Genomic DNA, 6,796 nt, shown 5'->3' with positions numbered 1-6,796 from the left:
AGATCAATTCCCTCTTCTCTGTATAATTTTACATTGATTTTCACCGTTCTTTGTCAAAGGCAAGAAGATGGAAATCTTAAAAAACTTTCCTTGTATTAAACCCTTAATTGCGGCACGCTAAACTGTTCTTTGAAATTATTGACTAACAAACTAGACACCGGATAACAATTACATGAATTTATTATTATATAGTATTATTTTATAATATCGGCCAAATCAATAATCAACAAAAATTAATATATTTGCATCTTGAAATTGTATTTGCTACAGTCGCAAAGAATTGAATCCTACCTAAGTGGTATACGCATGTCATTTCACGCACAATTAAACTCACACTCAATTATCGATTCAAATATTTCCGGTAATACATTTTCCTCGTGTTGCTCTCTTAACAAACACCTCTTGTGGTGAATAGATCCAACACCAAGGTGAAGGAATTGATAGGTCGATCGCGTGCCGCCAATATAAAGGGTGTCACGGCTCGGCGATTAATTATCCCGTCGCTTTCGTCCGTAAATTCTTTTCTACGCGTATTATCGTCATTTGAACGAAACCGGCCGTACATATTCCTGTAATTGCGCCTCTCTCCGAGCGTTCTTTCTCATCGGCAATTCCTCCATTCTACGTTCCGTTCGACGGTCTCTAAAACGAGGCGAAGTACGTCAGATAACGTTCGTTTTCTTGTGCGAGATGGAAAGAAAGAGGAAAAGGGGAATCGGGAGAGGGACAAGATTGAAATGACTAACGGTCCCGCGGTTTGCCAGCGATAAAAGGTACGCCGGTCGACTAATTCGACATTTTAATTTAGACAGGAGGGGAGGAGTTTGTTCTGCACTACACGCTGTGCTAATCGTCGGCGCGAGACCACAGGGAAAATTAAAGAACGTTCGCGCGAAGTGGTCAATTCAAGGGAATGAACGAGCTTAAGGAGAGGAAAGGAGGATTTAAAGATTGAGACCTTCTTTTCGATCTTGAACCATCGCGCTGCGCGAAGTAATACCTTTGGCTGACCAGTCGATTGCGAAGAGATCAAGAGATGAAACGATTACGTATTACAAAGAAATTAAGGTCTTGAAATGACAGATGCATAATGCATTAATACACAAACTACTTGTGCCCCTTAAATGAGCAGTTAAGTGACTTTTCAAATCCTTTTTGCTCTTTCTCTTTTTTCTCTTCCCTTTTTTTTCTCTATAAAATTCAGATCTATATCTTTCTCAATCCTTGTTTCTATTTCCGAGTGCAAATGCATTATGCATAGCGCAAAGCTCTGTTGGCATATACGACATTTAGAACCGCGCAAACAATGTTCACTCTCGGGAGAGCACGTTTCGATCAGAGATCGAGAAAAGCCCCGATACACTATCGGCGCATGGAGCGCGCGAGTAGGATTTGCACAATGGACGAGAGAGCGGTATCTTTGTTGGACCGTTCTGATTGGACTGCTAGAGTCCCGTGCTTATGTTAGTTATGCCGGTGCATTCAGCCGGCGGGACAGAACTGCTTTGTTGCTGGCGTATCACGCTGTAACGAGACCCCCGTATCGACGGTTCTATTCTCCGGATCTCTCTGTCTCCCTTTCCTTCTCTTGCTCCTATGATCGTGAATCCGCCGTAGTTGTCGCGAACGACGCGACGGCTACCTACCTACCGACGATTACTGTCTACCTTTGTGTCTGCGAATCTGACAGCGTTATACGTCGGGAAATTTTCCCGATCCCTCGAGGAAGTTTATGGATAATGGAGTTAAACCTGCGATATATACCGCCGGGCCGGGACGCGCAACGCGCCAGAAAGAGCCGGCTTGACGTTATCTTCCTCCGCGAGATATATAATAACAGTCATTGTGATATTTCAGTCGTGATAAAACCGAAATGTCATAAAGTTTGAACTATTTTGCTGCCAATATTTTGAGAACTACACAAATTATTGCTTAATGACATATAGCAGTTGACATAGTAAACTTATTTTAAGATACGTAGAGTTGATCATCGCCAGTTGCAAAGTAGCATCTTCAAATTCCCATTATCATCTAAATTCTAAATCTTTCTTAATGTAAATAATCTTATCAATGAATATTTATAATTCTCTTAGCACTTAGTAATTCTCATTTTTAGTATAATCTCAACCTTATTTTGAGTATTAAAATTTTAAGAAAATTAATTATTTTTATACAGATCAGATTTTACTCGACATATATATGGCGTATATCATATTGCAAATTCAGAATCCCTAATTCCTGCATGTATGTCTCAAACAGAAATCCGTCCAGCGTCCCTTGCAGCACGAAGCTGCGTTTGAATCATTATCATGCGACTCCGAAGTCGCCAACAGAAAGCCCGGAACAAACGCATTCATCTTACGTGGACCATGGCAAGGGACGCGGCATCAGTTTTATTGTCGCTGTATTTGCTCACTCGCGTCGCGTATGAATGCAAATTTGCTTCATTAAGGTATCGGGGATGCAACGTGAATCGAATAAGTTCACGTCTGTGGCACGGCGGAATGCGCCAATTAAGACAGAGCCTACCGCGCGCGAGAAAATGTAAAAGAAGAACGCCGAAGGAACGTTGACGTTTTCGTTTTACGCCCGGTTAGATTGATAACGTTGAAATACGAACACGAATCTTCGGTTTGGACATGCACTTCGATTGGTCCAATGAGATAGAGAGAGAGAGATTCTTGACATGGTACTTTTAGACGAAGTACAAAGATAGATATGATGAAGATGTAATTTTTATTCGAATCATAAAATATCTTGATCGACAAAGAATTTTCAATTAATTGTTTTATGATAAAAATCTTGGGTACAGAAATTTCTAAATGTTTAAAATATTAAGTAATTATATTTCTTAAATGTTAATGGGAAATAAAATTTTATTTAATATTTAATGGTTAATAATTCAGCTACTTGGCAAAGTAAAAATTATAAAGTTAAAACTAGTAACAATTCCTTTTAATTAAATTTTTAATAGACAATTACTGTTCAAAAATTGATCAAACAATGTGTTTTTATTATATTTTTACATAGTTTATCTATACATTGTGTATAATGTATAAACCATATATTCTTTCATATATTTTGTATAATTTCCTCTATTATATAAACCGAAACTATATCACAAAACTGAAAATACGAAGAAACTAGACAACTCATGATGACAGCAAAGAATACAATTGCGGACAGCGATGTCGGGACTTCTCGCGAGAAACGACTGTTGTCGGGAAAACGCGGCTCGCACGCGAGCCTTTCGCGTGCTTCGTGCGCTAAAATAGTGAATGAAAGTCGGTGGGAACTCACTTTGTGAGCCGGCGTGTAAATAGTTCCGCCGCGCTTTCTCGCGTATGCAACAAATACGCAAAACTCATTTACGGTGCATGCAAAGCGAACGTCTGGCTTCCGGCTAATGTAGAACCTGGGTACCGCGCCTGTTTCATCCGTGAAAGGGAAAAAACGGACGTATCCACATACCTACGTGTTAAGATAGCAATGTGATGTTGAAAAAAACGGTAGTCTAAATACCCTCCAGAAAACTAACACGCCCGACGCATTGCAAGCAGGTATATTAGTTTTGCATTGTGGAAGTACGAGATTGGACTAAATTTTAAAGTTACGATTATATAGATATATCTATATGCGGAGTAGGTACCAATTTTATATGTACGTCAATAATACAGATATATTATGTCATTAAATTATTTAATCATTATTCATTTTTTCATGTAATTTAAATTTTTTGTACGAACTTTTTTCCATATTTAATCTGTTAATAGTTCGCGATGGTTTTACACATTTACTGATATCACTGAAAAATAATTTTAAAATTTGATTAGAGATAGTGCTTACTACCATGATGAAAACTTTTTTCCTATATTATCGATTTTCGCGTATGTCGCGATATCACGAACATAACACTTTTAATATCAGTATGATGTTATTATGTTCCTCAATTAATTAGAATTATGAACTATACATAATCGATTGGTTCAGTCCTGCAATCGCCTTAACTTGCCAAGCAGCTTGCATCGACGAATGGCATTAACTTCATTGAAGTGTAACAAGAGAGCTATACTGTGCCAAACTGCAACAGCAACTAGACATGCACTTTGGCAAACATGTACCTACAATCTAGATAATCGCTCATAATTTAGTGCCATGGTAAGATAGTAATTATAGAATCTCCATTAAACTTACCATCAACTATCTGGAAATGCGTACGGGCGTCTTAGTTCAGATAGCGCGCCCTCGGTAAACAAACTTCCAAGTTTGATAGGGACTTCACGAACTTTGCAAAATGGAGATTCTTGAAAAAAAAAGGCGCGAGATGATGTGCTGAACTTTTGAGCTTCTTGCACAACATTATAATAAAACGACGACCCATGTTGCAAACCTATACATACGCTATGTCTACGAACTTTTAAGCCAAGACGTCTTTTGAAGATTTACCTATCTACAACTTTAACGGACATTTACTACAAAAATTACTACTATTATTATTATTAATTATTGACTGATTTGGTAATTTTAATTAGATATAATTATTAATTACATAGATTTTATTTAAATATTGATATTGTTTAAATTATTCCTTTCTTCAATATAGATTTTTCCGGTGAGTAACTCAAATAATGAATAACACATTTTGTGAATTATCTTATATTATCTACTTTCGCGAATACATTAATCTGTTTATTTCGCGTCGCGATGCACAAAGATAGAAACCACAAACCATCGCAGAATGCGATGTTCGGTGAATTGAGCTGTCTCGTAGAAATCGGATGGCGCGGGTTACGAGTAAACCGACATAAACCTGCGAGCAAATACAAACAGGCTGATTGCCCTCGAAGCTTCCCATCCATCCCTAACCAGTAATTAAACAGGGCAATCTGCACTTCCTATCCACGACAGTACCATGAGCGGTGAGAATGAGTCGAGTCCTTCGAGTGAGAACACCCTACGGAATGAAATAGGTAGAGAGGGAAGAGAGAGAGAGAGAGAGAGAGAGAGAGAGAGAGAGAGAGAGAGAGAGAGAGAGAGAGAGAGAGAGAGAGAGAGAGAGCGCGCACGCGTATGTATGTGTCTGTGTGTGTGTATATATATATGTCAGAAAGAGAAGGAGAGAACCATCTGTGTATACTAAGATTATATTTGGCTTGGTCCATGCAAATTCATGAGTTACCCGACGTCCTGACATTCGGCTAGTTCGGTACGGGTAGACGCAAAGCTGTGTGTTGGCAACAGTTTCGATGACTTAGAACGTCGTGGATCGAAATTAAATTATAAATAGCGAATGTGAGCAGGAAGAAGGATGCGCATCTCCGTATCGGAGGATAAGCATAAATATGCATTGTGGATGTAGCTTTGTGGATGTAGAATTGTTACATTTTCATAAGCTTCTGATGTTTCTACAACAAATATTTAAATAGAGACTGTTTATTATAATTTTTTAAATTGCTATGTTAAATAAAATTATTAAAAAATAAATTATGATTAACTTTGAAACAAAATTAACTTTGAAATAAGATATATTTTATTTTCAAAGCGCAAGATTTGTTTTCACATTCATCTTTTTCAATATATGTCAATATATTTTAATATATGTTTATATATATTTGCATGCTAGAATTAATAATTAATTCATAATAATTAACGAATTTAGCTACTGCGACATACTCCGAACTAATAGTCTGCCATAGTTCTTAACAAAGTTTGTTAGCGGTCAGAAATTGCATCTATCTTCCCGCAGCTTGTCCGGCGGAAACGTATACGAAATAAGTATATATCGTCGGAGTACCCATAGTATGCCGGAAGAATTTCTCCTTATGCAGATCCTAATCCACCTTTGAGACACGAAGAAAACTCTCAAATAAGGAGCATCGGTAAACAGAAAGAATATCAAGTTCGCCGCGCGCGAACGCAGAGACGCGTCGTTTAAATTATTGCGCCTGTAAGACGATGATTATATAGCGCAAAGCAAGTTGAAGCGGTACGATAATACTATAAAAAAAAAACATACTATTATTCCCTGGTAGAATAGTATACAGTAAAAAAAATATACACGAATATTATAACAATTTATAAATATATACACGAAACTTGTAGAGAAATAAATAAACATAAGAAGAAATGTAAAGTACGTTGGTCGCATGATTCAATGGCATACGTTCAGATATTATCAGCACGAGGAATTCCATTTATCCGGAATTCTTCGAAGGCACAATTTATAGTTATTGCCAAATATAATGTTATAGAAAATGTAATAAGTTTCAAAAGTATCTTGATAACTGAGCAAGTTCAGATAATCGTCATTTCGAAAACAAATTTATATTACTAATTGCAAGTTATAAAATTAGCTTAATTGTTGGTTCTTTTTTTATAATATTTATTTTTACAAGTTTGTGTATGTATATTTTATACTACTCTTTTTTAGATATATTAATAGAAATAACTATTAATAGATATATGAATAATACAAGTACACAGAAATATATAAGCCTTATACGGTTGGACTGGATCTTTTTTATGCCTAATAATAATAATATTATTTACGTGAATTTATGTACATATTTCTTCGCCTTAGCAAGTCACGCACGGTTACTATTGCCACTATTATCGGCCTTGAAACGCAATCTTAAACTAAAGCTAGAATAATACAATTATATAATTAAATTAATAATAAATTTAGTAATACCGATATTACTACAAATCTAAAGAAGAAATAACAAATTTCTTCTTCAATATATAGTGTTAATGCATTTTATTTTATCCATTCTCTCATTATAACACTCCAAGAAAT

Source organism: Temnothorax nylanderi, unplaced genomic scaffold (genome assembly GCF_030848795.1).
Source record: "Temnothorax nylanderi isolate EJ_2023f unplaced genomic scaffold, tnyl_v1.0 TNYL_tig0159_pilon, whole genome shotgun sequence".
Classification (NCBI taxonomy): domain Eukaryota; kingdom Metazoa; phylum Arthropoda; class Insecta; order Hymenoptera; family Formicidae; genus Temnothorax; species Temnothorax nylanderi.
This window is presented reverse-complemented; position numbering follows the sequence as displayed.